General features: G+C 48.3%; 1 long non-coding RNA gene and 1 pseudogene across 3 annotated transcripts in view; one reads left to right on the top strand and one right to left on the bottom strand.

The window, feature by feature from the left end:
- The window catches only part of LOC144119939 (nuclear pore complex protein Nup133-like), a 117,097-nt pseudogene that overhangs the window by 86,242 nt on the left and 16,282 nt on the right, over positions 1-14,573 (top strand). The gene's annotated exons all lie outside the window — the stretch shown is intronic.
- LOC144115326 (uncharacterized) lies at positions 5,188-13,683 on the bottom strand. 2 transcript variants are annotated; one of them, XR_013311359.1, is made up of 6 exons: positions 13,307-13,683; positions 13,135-13,222; positions 10,141-10,287; positions 9,809-9,916; positions 9,431-9,668; positions 5,188-8,901 (listed from the first exon to the last, which is right to left on the bottom strand). It is a non-coding gene; the product is annotated as an uncharacterized LOC144115326 (long non-coding RNA). The 2 variants fall into 2 exon arrangements; XR_013311360.1 differs by lacking the exon at positions 10,141-10,287.

Raw genomic sequence — 14,573 nt, 5'->3', positions numbered from 1 at the left:
CCTATGAGCCAATAAGATAACTGTTTTCGCGACTGTGGACAAATCTAACTAGCGTAAAGCAATTCATTTGAAAGCCAGTGGTAGCAGGACCATCCCCAAATTTTGATATTTTGAGACTGCGTCTTTTGGATCCCAAAAACTTGGAATCTGTCGAAAATATCGCATTATTAACTAAGTTGTGGCGAATTGTCGCATACATAGCCGCGCATTTTCAAATCAGGCGCTGCGGCAATATTTCCCAGACGGTTGACGCGAATTCGAGACGCACACGATCGCACGTCTCGAAGGGAGAGCTAAAACATCACGGCTCAGTGGCGCTTGTAACGTTGAGTGCGTTCCGCACACTAGATAGGAAGCGCGCCCACCCTGGCTGATAGCAGTTAAATTGATGGTTGATCGCTAGTGGTTGGTCAGCCATTGAACGCTGCAGTGCCGCGTGTCTTCCACAACGTTGTCAGCGCTAATTCACGCAGCCCACATCTCTCTCACCACCGCCACGTACCCCAAAGCGCGATTGAGGCGTCCACTGACCCAGAAAGCCAGTTATGCTCCCTTCCTTTCCTCAAAACGCCAATGAACGCGCGCTCGGTTTCGGCGAGGCGGCGGCGACTGAGTGACGTCATAGTTGTCACGTGGTTTCTCCTCGGTTCAAGGTCAAACGCGCGCGCACACTGCGAAGAAGCTACGGAGGATAGTAGTAAAGCTGTCCCTTTAAGAACGCTTTTTGAAGCGAAAAGCTTCACTACACCAGCTTTTCGAGCCTGAGCGGGGCCGCAAGTTTGACCTTTAATGTAGCTAGAGGTCACAGGGGCCGCAAGTTTCACCTTGAATGTAGGTAGAGGTCAAACCATGAGCATAGATGATGGTAGTCAGGTTCGACACATGACGTCAGCTACACCAGCGGCTGTTAAACCAACTATCTCGACTTTGACCTTGACCTCTGACACTGACCTTCGGCCAAGCGGGAGTGCCGGCATCACATAAAACTGAAAAAAAAAGGTTTTTGGGGAAAGTAAATTGCTCAATATCTTCCTCACATCTCGGCCGGAACCTGAACCGCGCCATAAAGGAAGGGATAAAGGAGGGGGTGAAGGAAGAAAGGTGCCGTAGTGGATGGCTCCGGAATAATGTCGACCACCTGGGGATCTTTGACGTGCACTGACATCACGCTGCACACGGGCGCCTTTGCGTTTCGCCTCCATCGGATCGCGGCCGCCGTGGTCGGGTTCGAACCCGGAAACTCTGGATCAGTAGCCGGGGGCTCAGTGGTTAGGGCGCTCGGTTACTGATCCGGAGCTCCCAGGTTCGAACCCGACCGCGGCGGCCGCTTTTCGATGGAGGCGAAACGCAAAGACGCCCGTGTGCTGTGCGATGTCAGTACAGCAGGTTAAAGATCCCCAGGTGGTCGAAATTATTCGGAATGGTTTTTGGGGAAAGGAAATTGCGCAGTATCTGTCTCACATATAGGCGGACACCTGAACTGCACCGTAAGAGAAGGGATAATTGAGGGTATGTAAGAAGAAAGCAAGAGGTGCCGTAGTGGAGGGCTCCGGAATAATTTCGACCACGTGGGGATCTTTAACGTGCACTGACATCGCACAGCACACGGGCGCCTTTGCGTTTCACCTTAATCGAAACGCTGCCGCCGCGGTACTCCGACCGTGGTGGCGGGTAACCCGACCGTGAGGGCAGCGTGAAAGTGGGTTCTCCATAAAACGCCGATGGACACTGATGCGTTAAGCGGAACGCCAGGTGTGATCGAGGCGACGGCTGCCGTGGGGAGCACGTGGCTACCAACGTGACGAGCACCGCGCTAAGCAACGCTAACGTTGCTGGTGCAGCCGCGCATCTAGCAGCGGGGTTGCGAGTGCAATCTCACAGGGGGTTAACAGCACGTTAAGGCGCGCTCACACTAGCGGGAAGCTTCCCGCAGCGGCACAGCGTCAACGTCGACGCTGTCTCGCAGCTCCTCGGAATGACGCTCACACTGCGCGCGTTTTCTCGCTGCGGTTGTCTTGGAATGTAGAGAGAGGAGGCGCTGAGGGAGGACCCGAACGAGCAGAAAGAGAAGGCGATAGTCACGTGACACCAGAGAAGACTGGAAAGCGCACACTTTTCTCGCGTCGTCGTCTTGATCGTCTGCTAGCTCTCCTCCCGTCGCCCTTTTTGTCTCGAGAATGGCTGGTTCGAACGATGAGCTGTTGGCTACGGTAATCGTACTTTATTTGTTTGTTCGCTGCTTCTGCACCGTCGCTTCGGCACTGTCTCAAGTCGCATGTCCATGCTGGCAAAGCAGCCGCCGAGTGCCCGGCCGGACGCGCGCAGCCTCCGCCTCCGCCGACGGGGTCACTGAACTGGGACCGACGTCACGGTTCACGGTCGGCGCCCATTGGCTGTTCTCGTCAGCGGCACGGGAAAAATAGGTACCGGACCCATCGCTCTGCGGGACGGCAAAGGAGGCTGTCCGCGGGAGAAAAACCGGCTTGTGCGGGAAGCGGCGCGCGGAAAACGTCCTGCGTTGCGCGTTTTCCCGCTAATGTGAGTGCGCCTTTAAGCACTGTCCCCAAAGCACTCGTAACGTTGCTCTAAAGGTCGTGCCCAAGACCATCGCACGTCTGATTGCAGTCACTGCTTCTACCCTTGCGGTAGGTGTTATGGTCGCGAAGTTTATGTCGTTTCGAAGAAAGCAAGATGTTTACCAGATGCAAAAAGTGCTGCTACTGTGTGTCAGTATAACTATCAATGGAAACCGCCAGTCGCTCGACCACGAACGTAGCCAGAGAGATTAAGGTTTTTAAACGAAAAGCTTCGGTACGCCTGCTTTTCGAGCCGTCAGCGGGGCCGCAAGTTTGTCCTTGAATGCAGCTAGAGGCCAAACTAAGTGACGCCTGTCTCATTAATCTCGGTGAACGCCCGAGCCGCGCCCGTAGTTAGTGGCTATTTATTAATAAAATAAAAATGGAAGGAAAATTTGCTACCCGCGGCATCTGCCATCGAAACCTGAAGCACCTAAGCTGCTGCTAGTGGGAATAAAAGGACCGGGAGTGGCAAAGAAAGGGGGGAGAGCTTGTAGAAATGGATAGGGGCAGGGGGTAATATACTCCATCCACAAATACACAATAGGAAATAAATGTGGCGTGCTGCCGCGCACGCAAGGGAAGGGAGAATTCGTTTTGGGGGAAAGGAAATGGCGCAGTATCTGTCTCGCATATCGGCGGACACCTGAACCGCGCCCTAAGGGAAGGGATAAAGGCGGCATTAATAGAAGGGAAGTGGTGCCCTAGTAGAGGGCTCCGGAATAGAAAAAAATTGTTTTTGGTGAAAGCAAATGGTGCAGTGTCTGTCACATATCGGCGGGCACATGAACCGCGCCGTAATGGAAGGGATAAAGGACGCAGTGAAAGAAGAAAGAGGTGCCGTAGTGGAGGGCTCCGGAATAATTGCTTCCACCTGGGGATCTTTAACGTGCTCTGACATTGCACAGCACACGGGCGCCTTTGCGTTTCTCCTCCATCGAAACGGTGCCGCCGCGGTCGGGCTCGAACGCGGGTACTCCGGTTCAATAGTATCCTTTTTTGGAACCCGACCGCGGCGGCAGCGTGAAAGTGGGTTCTCCATAAAACGCCGATGGACTCTGATGCGTTCAGCGCAACGCTAGGTGTGATCGATGCGACGCCTGCTGTGGAGAGCACGTGGCTACCAACGTGACGAGCACTGCGCTAAACAACGCTAATGTTGCCAGTACAGCCGCTGCATCTAGCAGCGGGGTTGCGAGTGCAGCCTCACAGGGGGTTAACACCATGTTAAGCACTGTCCCCAAAGCACTTCGAACGTTTGCTCTAAAGGTCGTGCCCAAGACCACTGCAAGTCTAGTTGCAGTTACTGCTTATACCCTTGCGGTAGGTGTTATAGTCCCGAAGTTTATGCCGTTTCGAAGAAAGCAAGATGTTTACCAAATAAAAAAATGCTACTACTGTGTGTCAGTATGGCTATCTATGGAAACCGCCAGTCGCTTGGCCACAAACGTAGCCAGGGAGATTAAGGTTTTGGAGTGAAAAGCTTGAGTACGCCTGCTTTTCGAGCCTCAGCGGGGCCGCAAGTTTGACCTTGAATGCAGCTATAGAGGTCACCGTGGCCGCAAGTTTCACCTTGAATGTAGGTAGAGGTCAAACCATGAGCATAACTGGTGGTACGTAGTCAGGTTCGACACATGACGTCAGCTTTTTTTCTGCCACGTACGGCCGGCTCAAGTAGGCGCGCGCTCTGCATACCACTAGGGTGCCTCGTTGCCAGAGCCTTTCGAAAGCAGCGCAGCTATCGAGGCACCCTACACCAACATTACTAGAACAAACTCAGTTTCACTGCTCCCCATATACAGGGTGTCCCAGCTAAATTTAGCCAGGGTTTAAAAATACGCCGAGGCACTTGAAGACTACGCGACCAAATGCATACTGCTGGCAATTGTATGGAGCATGTCACACTATTTTTATATTGTGCTTAATTCTGTAATTAGCCAATATTAATTAACCAATTTCGCAAGCAACGGAGATAGGCGAAAAAGGTCAATGAGAGTGTTGTAGAATGGTCCGCAAAACTTCCGTTTGAACAGTTTTTAACTCTCCATCGCGTCTCTCCTTTAGTCGCCGCGGGAGCTTCCGCATGCGTCGCATGGGCTCCGCGATTTTGGAAGAACTTGAGCGGAAAGACATTGGACCACCGAAATTTTCGGCTGAATCGACGTCGGAAGTTTGGAGGATCAGGTGGACATCAACACCGGACCGGTAGGCCCATTTTTTTTTACTATAATCGGGATCCGAAGTTTCCACGCGGTCCGGCGCGACTAGGCCTAATCTAGGCCTAGCGCCAACAAGGCTTCGAAGGGCGCTCCGCGGTGCGACTGGGCCATGGCACGGTCGCGATGGAGATCCGAGGCACTCAAGACCTTACTCCAAGCACACGCAACACCGATTTAGTCCGAAGTTGGGCGGAAAATCAGATGGAGGCAGAGCCGGCCACCACGTGGTGAGTCCCGAGGAGCGGGAACGCCAGGGCACGGCCGAGGCGATGGAAGAGAATGACAGAGACCCGGGCAGATGGCAGACGGCGGGACCGAGACGAAAGAAAGGCAAGAAAGCCGCGGCGAGGAACAAATTCAAGGAATCCCAACAAATCGAGGGAAACCTACAACGTCCCACTGTTGTGCTGTTGCAAAAAGTACACAGTACCTTTGCAACTACAGGCTTATCTATTACCTTGTTCAACATAGCAAAACATCCTGATTGATGTCTGGCTGTCTATAACTAACGAGATTAATACTGTAACTCATTATTTACACATATCGCAATTCACTCCAAGGTCCCAGTGCTTTTCTTTTTGAATGTACCAGCCATTCACATTCATGGAATGATGCAGTCTTGTTTCTAATTTTTATTAAGAAAAGTGTGGAAGAAAATCGTTTCTCTCAGCTGTTAACTGCATTCATTTGAGTCTAGGCCGACAGATTTTCTAAGAATACGAGGAATGAAACTCTTGGGCAAGCTTATTCATCAACGAGCACTGGGAGAAAGGAACGGTACCAGAGGAGTGGAAACACGCAACGGTGGTGATGATTCCCAAACCTGGAAAGAAGCTCCAAATAGAAAACCTCAGGCTGATATCGCTAACGTCGTGCCTGGGAAAACGTTTTGAGCGAATAGTCACCCGTCGACTAAAGCAACACTTTGAAGAGAAGGGGCACTACCCGGACAGCATGTTCGGTTTCCGGGAAAGCTGTCCACGCAGGACGTCCTCCTTCAGATCAAAGAAAAAGCCCTAACGCAAGTCCCATACAATGGTGAAAACGTTATCATGGCCCTAGACGTCAAAAGTGCTTTTGATAATATAGGCCACGCCACCATCATGGAGGGACTCAACAACGCCAACTGCGCGAAGAAGATCCACGATTACACCAGGGCCTTCCTAAGCAACAGGACAGCCACGGTGGGAATCGGGGAACTCAGAGGAGAAAAGGTCAACACGCCAAACAAGGGCACGCCGCAAGGCTTGATCATATCACCGGTACTCTTCAACGTAGTGATGATAGAACTAGCACGAAGACTCAAAAAGATCGAGGACATCGGCTTCGCAATTTATGCGGACGACATCACGATATGGGCCAACCAGGGAACGCTAGGACAAAAAAAAAGAAGTTTACAAGAAACGGTGACGTGTGTGGAAGAGTATGTGAAAGGAAGAGGACTGGCGTGCTCCACTGAAGAGTCAGAGATTCTCAGAATGCAAAGAGAAAAAAAAAACTCGGAGAAGGTAGAAATCCTGCTCGAAGGAAGCCACATTCCGGAGAGGGAACGTGTCAGATTCCTCGGATTGTGAACCCAAAAAAAAAACAGGAGATGCGGATTCGCAATCAACCGGCTTAAGCTGGCTGCGACGCAAGTGGCAAGAATGATAGCCAGTATCACAAAGAAGACGTGGCATAAAAGAAAGCTACACTCTGAAACTCGTAAGAAGTTTGATCATAAGTAGGGTGACCGACTTCCTCCCATACTTCCAAACAACCCAAAGGGGAAAGGGACCAAATCAACGCCAAGGCGTATAAAATGGCCCTTCATCTGCCGATGCATACAGCAAACGAGAAGTTACTAGCACTCGGCATTCACAATACATTCGAAGAGCTGGAAGAGGCACAGCTAGAGACGCAAAAGGAAAGGCTGGTGCAAACAAGAAGCGGCAGAAGAATCTTAGAAAAGTTGGGATACAACTTAGAAAAAATACTAGAAAAGGGAGCAGACATCCCCGACAACATCAGAGCCACTATCAGTCTGCTCGCTCCCCAAAAACATGGACCCAAACCTACACCCGGCTAGGAGAAAGGCGAGAGCAGAATACAAAGAGAAACTGGCGGTCAAAGAAAATACAATATATGTGGACGCTTCCAGATAGAGGAAGAGACGTGAGAATGGCAGTGGTAGCACTCAACTTGGAGGGTGCAGAATTTCCTAGCGCATCCATTAAAAACGGTACGGTTGATGAGGGAGAGGAATTCACAGTTGCTCTAGCGATTGCCGAAGGCAACCGGATCAGAAAATCTTTAAACCATCCTAACAGACTCGAAAGAGGACTGCAGGAACTATATGAAAGGAAGGATAGGTAAATGTGCAGGTCAGGTCCTAGCACAAGTGGCTCCAAAAAAAGGACCAGGTGAGGCATGTTATTTTCTGGGTACCCGGACATGCGGAAGTATGGGGCAACCTCAGGGGATGATGAGACCGCTCGAGCTTACACGAACCAAGCCTCTTATCCATTCAGCCTGGAGGGGGCCTCAGAAAACATACTGCCCACCTTCTCAGAAATCACCAATTACTACAGGGGGTAAGGAAAGGATATCCGGAACCACACTTGCCTGACTCAGGAAGAGGCGGTCATATGGAGGAGGCTCCAAACAGAAACCCTACCTAATCTTTTCATAGTAAATAAGATGTATCCAACGTAGTACAGGGACACGTGCCCCAAATGCGGAGGCAGACCCACGGTGTATCATACAATGTGGGAGTGCAAGGACAATTATAGTTTCCATAATCAGAAAGAACCGTGTCGATAGCAGTGGGAGGAATCACTTTCCAGCCGCAATCCAGCCTTCCAACGAAGGCTGGTACAACATGTCGTGAAAGCTGCCAGATGCAGGGGCCCTGGAATAGGGGCTCCACCCGCTGAGGAGGGCGAAGACATCGCAAGATGAAGACGACCGCTGAACTCTGAAGTGTATAGAAACTAGAGCAATAAAATTTATCCTATCCTATCCTATCCTATGGAGGCAAAACGCTAAGGCGCCCGTGTGCTGTGTGATGTCAGTGCACGTTAAAGATCTCCAGGTGGTCGCAACTTGTCACCACAAGGCCTCCCCCTCAGGAGACAGAGTCGTCCCAGCAAAGTCTTCTGGCTAGGTGAAAGAGGGCAGGCAGATGTTTTGTTGGAAAAAAGTTGAAAGTGAAGTGAGAGGGCAGCTGTTAAAGGAAGCACGGTGTTGTCGACGTGGGCAAGCTTTATGTGGTTGAGGAAGATGACTGTGTCGTAACTGATGACACACGGCGTTTTGTCGCCCCGCGCGATGACGAGATGGGGTCCAGTATAGGGTGCCTGAAGCAGACGGCAAGCACAATCCACGCATAAGAAAACATAGGCGCTCTCTCAAATCACGATGGGCAAAGGTCAGCTTGTACTGGTGAACACGCGTTGGATGGGCGGAGATACGGGACAGGAGAGTGGTTAGACCTTTAATATAAAGTATGCCAGGACAGGACAGACAACGCTTTGGGCAGGCAGGCACACGAAATCAGCTGGTAGACGCAACGATGTGCCATGAAGAAACTTAAGTGTTTCACAGCGATGTATGCTACGAGCATCTCACGGCCGAGAGCACTGTACTGCTGCTCTGAAGATGAGAGCTTCTTTGAGAAAAAAACCAAGAGGACACCACTCACTATTAAGAAATTGCTTTGGGACGCTGCCAACAGCGGAACCTGAAACTGACCGTGATGCTGGTGGGTGCGTTGTGTGGCAGGTGAACTAGAAGGATGGTAAAGGTGAGACACTTCTTGACAGGAATGAAAGCAGCACTGCCAGCCTTGATCCAGATGTAAGCGGGTGCCTTTGGGTTGGCCAACTTAAGTAAACTTTTGAGTGGTTGCAGAACGGCAGCACATCCAGGAATGAAACATCTGTAGTACCTGATGAGGCCAAGGAAATGCTGGAGCTGACATAGTGAGCCTGGGTGGGGGAAGTCCGCGACTGCCTTGACCTTGTCTGGAAGTGATTGGATACTATGGGCGTCGGCGAGATGTCCGAGGAATGCCAAGGATGCAACACCAAACACACATTTGTCAGTGTTAAGATTGAGTCCGCGGTCTGCAAAAGATTAAAAGACAAGGCGCAGATGACAGAGATGCTCAGCGGGAGAGGAACTAACGACGAGGACATCATCAATGTGTGTTAATACAAATAGAAAACCTCGAAGAATGACGTCAATGAAACACTGGAAGGTTTGCGCTGCATTTCGTGGGCCAAAAGGCATCCTCATGCGTATCTATAGGTGCCATACAATTCTTACGTAGTAAAAGGACCTCATGCGTATCTATAGGTGCCATACAATTCTTACGTAGTAAAAGAAGTTAGATCATCGAAGCATGCTGTGGTCATGACTGTACACATAACACTACTCAAGCTAAAACACTAACTCCAGAACAAAAAGAATGGTACAGCGGTGTGAATAATACATTCATGGGAGCAAGAAAATTAGCAGAATCGAAAGATGTCACGCAGACATACTAAATTTTCAGCACACAGTAGTACTTGAAAACATATTTAAAGAAAGAATATATAGTGTAAACATTTACAATAGCAGAAATCCAGGCATTTATAAATTAAACATGCAAACCTTATACACAGCTGGGAACAAGATGTCCTTTTCGATTCTGTGGTATGTGCGCTTTGAAAAGGAGCAGATGCCGCTATTCTCCACAAGTCGCAGGGACTGCGTTGGGCTGCATCCTGTGAACAAAATGGCAGTGGCCAGAAGCATGTTGCCACGTCCAATCCGACTCTCTTTGTTGGCTGGACTTTGTGCTGTGCATATTTGGATATGTTGTTGTCACCACAACAAAAGAGCCTAAGACCTGGAAAAACACACAGGGCAAGATTAAACAATTAATGATAGCAGGAAGATATAAAAGAGCGTATTTAGCATATTACTGTGATCAACTGAGAAAAGTTTACTGTAACCGCTGCAATGGATAAGTGAGACTCAGTTATACACCTTCAGTGAAGTGCTGGGTGATGGCACTTCCAGCAGAGATTGGTGAGTTGCAGCAAGCAGTCCTCATAAACAATGAACCCCTGAGGTGGTGATGGTTCAGAGGAAGACCTGCAGGCAGTTTAGTATTGTCATGTAAATAATGAAACAATATGCTCAATGTACAACTACCATAAAGCCTAAAGAACGACCACCATCAGGTGCTACTACAAAAATATTTACATGTTGATGTTACACACAGGTTCTACTGAAGCAAATTTGGCCATTAATGAAAATAGCTACATGCTGCTGAGCTTTTATATGTGTGCCTAGGCCTTGCTTATTAATACACCTACGCTGCTAAGGTGTCCAAACTTGGTAAGTGCTGTCATGAGGATTCTCTTCGAATGTTGCAGACAAACCATCCCAGTTTGGCGATAAACACCTCGGAGCTGTGTCCTATTGCAGCATAATATCGGCAACTGTGAAGTCTGTCTGAGATTCTGCAATTTGGAGGAGAATTAAGAGCAATGTGCAGTTGCCAACACTGTGAAAGTAATTGGCCAGAAAGGCAGAGTTTTACCAGAGATGAGCAGTGCATGTGTCTAGTATAAGAGATGCATTACATTGGTGTACCTCGACTGTTCAGTGCAAAGACACCAGCCTATTGTGTGCATACTTGTACACCACACCACAGAAGCATATGATTTGTCTTTCTTGAGGCATAGTACAATGGTTTCCAACCGATGGGCAAAACACTGAACTTTTATTGCTGAGGTTGCTCCCTGGTAGTGATCTACTGAATAACTAGCTGACTTACAGCTACTTTAAAAGAAACTTATGTCTGGCTTGCCAACAGTAAACCACCTTGACGCTTCTCTCAGAGAAGAGTGCTGCTCAACAAACAATTCACATAATTGTTAAAGGATTCCAAAGAAGACCTCATGCTAGTGTGCTTGCTGGTTTGGTTTATGGAGTTTAACATCCCAAAACGACTCAGGCTATAAGGAACGCCGTAGTGGAGGACTCCAGAAAATTTCGACCATCTGGGGTTGTTTAATGTGCACCAACATCGCACAGTACATGGGACTCTAGCATTTCGCCTACATCGAAATGCGACCGCTAAGGGCCATATCGAACCTGTGCATTTCAGGTCAGCAGCTGGGCTAATGACTGTATCATTAGTACTCTTTCCAAGAGCACAAAGAATGTTACGTTTAAAAATCACATGTAATGGCACAATAATGTATAATTAGTGCTGCTGTTACAGAGATTCACAGTACCAACTACTCTCAAAATCGCAATGCATGCATTACAATATGTTTCTTTCTTATTTTTGAAAAAAGGAGACAAGTACTCCTTTGCACATATACCAGCTTCCTGTGTTGCATGCCCTGTTTGCACACCAACACTTTTCGTTTTAAGCATGAATGACATGTGCGTAGATTTCCATGCCAATGGGGATGTGCCTGAATATGCGCATTAGACTTGGCAGGTGCAGGTTTTTCTGGCACTGTGAGAAGCGGTGCTGCTTGGCCATGGGTAAGTGCTAAAATCGAAATAAAATGAACAAAATTGTGCATGGAAACTAATGATAAGGCTTCAGAGTATACAAACAGGCATTTATATAGATAGGCCATGACAAACTTATGCTAGACAGTCATACAGGCTGTTGTCAAGTGCTTGCCCCAAAACCCATGTATCACAAGATTTGATATGCACAAGGAAACAGTGGATGAATCAATGGTTTCCGATGACATTCACTGAAACAGGATGGTAGTGGATGCCACTATGCTTTGTATATTTTTTTTATTCAATGCCAATCAATCTGTGGAACTTTTATTTCAAGTAGAAATCTCGCTATTGTTTAAGCTATCCCAAATCTGAATCCTGATCTTGTATCACTAGGTCATTGCACTGCTTTTAAGCCGACAATCTTGCAACTGTCTCTGGATAATGTCAATGATGGGCATTTCACATTACTTTCATTACTTCTGAAGCCTGTACATGTATCAATTCTGGATGACCACTGCCACATCCTAGGAATATCGACCATTTGTTTTCTTAAATTACCCTCAATTTCCTTAGTTATCTTTCTGTAGCCACAATTGCTGTTTGAAAAAGTAGGGCTCAGCATCCTGAATTATCATGGAATGATTCTTTCCAAACTTTCCTTTTCTATTTCCTACACAAGCCCACGGCCTTCCTTTCTGCCTCTGTTTAAAGTTCTTTATTTCTGTTTCAGTTGACCCCAAACTAGTTTTGTATTCCTTTCCTTCCATTTTGAGTCAAGGCTGTTTTTATTGATACCTGAACGCCTTAAGTGACATAATGTTTTTACCTGATTTCTAACACCATTCCTCACACCAAATTTTAATCTGCATTTCTCCTCTTGTACAGCATCATTTTAAGCTTCACAGTGAGCACCTAATGCTGGTATTCCAACAACACTGTGGTTAATTTCTGGAAACTTGTACAAAACTGCTTAAATGCCTGTCTTGCTGAGTTAGAAGTCAACAAGGAAGGAAACTGCAGGCACGGCATTTGGTGTGCTTCAAATACGATGAGCACAAACCTCCTAGCTCTATACTGGAGTGCATCGCACAGACATAATGTTCAACTCTGCTCTTTGGTAGCGAACATTTAGTCTATGAAGTACACAAAATGAAAGTAGCGCTACACGACTTACAGGCTTCCTAGTACACCAAGCCACTCCCAGCAGTGCTCCAAGGCATCCCTGTGCTGTGCTGTACGAGAGTGAGAAGGCAGAGGCTGCCCGGGTTTCTGGCTCATTTCTTTCGCCCTTAGGCACTGCACTTTCAAAACTAAGCTCTGGCACCAATCTTTCTACCGAAATTCCTCTCAGTCGTTCATACCTATTGCACCCACTTAGAAGTGCTGGAAACTAACCATACAGTAGCTCAGTAACAATGATTACAATGCCAGGGGCAATTTCTGCTGCATGATTGCATTGCAGTGCTAAGCTCCTTATTATCACCTGCTACCTGTATTACCAAAATACGCTTGGGAGAGAGTGGGAAAGCGGAAAAATTTTGATTTTTGGGCTCGAGGGCGATCTATTTTATTTAGCCATAGCACTTACGGCGGCGTTCCGCGCACAGCACAATAGCAGAAGCCGGTGGTTGGGCAAAGTAGAAACTGGGAGGCCATCTTCATACGAGGCTCTAGTAAAGTCGCGGTGTTCACACCAGGTTTTGGTACCATTTATTTCGCACCCTTTTTGTATGTTTTCAGGGCTACTGTGATCTTTAGATAAGCAGCCAACCAAAACATCAATCTACGGCACCATGACAAAACCCAAGTAAACCAGATCATCGAAAAATGCCAACCTGTGCTCGAAGACGAGAAGTCTGGAGTCTCGTCTATGCCCTCATACTCACAGGAGTCGGGAAGCCCGCTGACACCATCGACGACGCACTGCGCAAAAATGTTGCACAAGCTGACGCTGCAGCATGAACATGCACGCCAACAGACATCACTGAGAAAGCATGCGATACACACCTGATGCTTTGGCACTGTTGGTCCGCTCTGTCAGCTCTCGGCAGCGAGAAGAAGTAGTACAACATTGGCATGGCGCCAGGGCTCAGGAAACGTTTTGCTCGAATGCCGAAGCCAGCGAGGTATGCCGGGTTGCACTCGTAGCTGCTGTTGTCGAAGTGTAGCGAGCATATGACACTTGCTCGGAGTCCAGTAGTGGCGCCCAGCTGCACGCACAAAATCTATCCAGGCTTGTTTCTGCGCGGCATCCCGAGGGAATTTATGCAACGCCGCTTCGGCGCCGGACTTGCTGAGGCAAAAGTCAACAACGCACGAAACCGGAAGCATGGCGATTGGTGTAGAAGCTGACTGTGCGTGTAAACCAGTGCCTCCTAGGAGGCACTGGCCTGGGCGAATGCTCTCCTCAGGCCGTCGGGCGCCGGCTGCGCCACCGCACGCGGCTGCCGCATGGCGGCGCTGTGTGGGTAGAATACAGCGGAGGTTTAGGCAAGGATGTCCTCTGTCTTCTTTGTTGTTCATGTTGCACCTGCAAGGATTGGAGACCAAGCAAGCTAGAGAGGAGCGGATTAGGCTTCAACCTTTCTTTTTTCAAGCAAGGAGAATGGATTAAACAGTCATTACCGGGACTAATATACGCCGATGATATAGTGCTAATGGCTGACAACAAGGAAGATTTACAGAAATTGATAGACATATGTGGTACAGAGGGAGATAGATTAGGTTTCAAGTTTAGTAAGGAAAAATCTGCAGTCATGATATTTAATGATGAGGTCGGCAAGCATAGAATGTAGGCGTTCACGCTAGAAGTAGTGGATGAGTACAAGTATCTTGGGGAGTGGATAAGTAACGGTGTTGAGTATCTGACACAGTATGAAAAATATGTAATGAATAAAGCTAGTAGAAATGCAGCTGTCATGAAAAATAGGGCACTGTGAAATTACAATAGGTATGAAGTGGTAAGAGGAATCTGGAAAGGGGTGATGGTTCCTAGCCTGACTTTCGGTAATGCGGTCCTGTGCATGCGACCAGATGTTCAAGCAAGGTTAGAGATTAAACAACGTGGCGTAGGGAGGCTAGCTTTGTGAGCACATGGCAATACACCAAATCAGGGGGTACAAGGTGATATGGGATGGGCGTCGTTCGAGAGCAGAGAAGCTAGCACTAAGATAGCATCTGAGGAGCGATTGAGAAAAATAAGGGAAAAGCAGTGGGCTAGGAAAGTTTTCAGATACCTGTATATAAGGAATGTTGATATTGAAATGGAGAAAGC

This window comes from Amblyomma americanum, chromosome 1 (genome assembly GCF_052857255.1).
Source record: "Amblyomma americanum isolate KBUSLIRL-KWMA chromosome 1, ASM5285725v1, whole genome shotgun sequence".
Lineage (NCBI taxonomy): Eukaryota > Metazoa > Arthropoda > Arachnida > Ixodida > Ixodidae > Amblyomma > Amblyomma americanum.
Note: the sequence above shows the minus strand (reverse complement) of the source record. Positions and strands in the feature narration are given on the sequence as shown.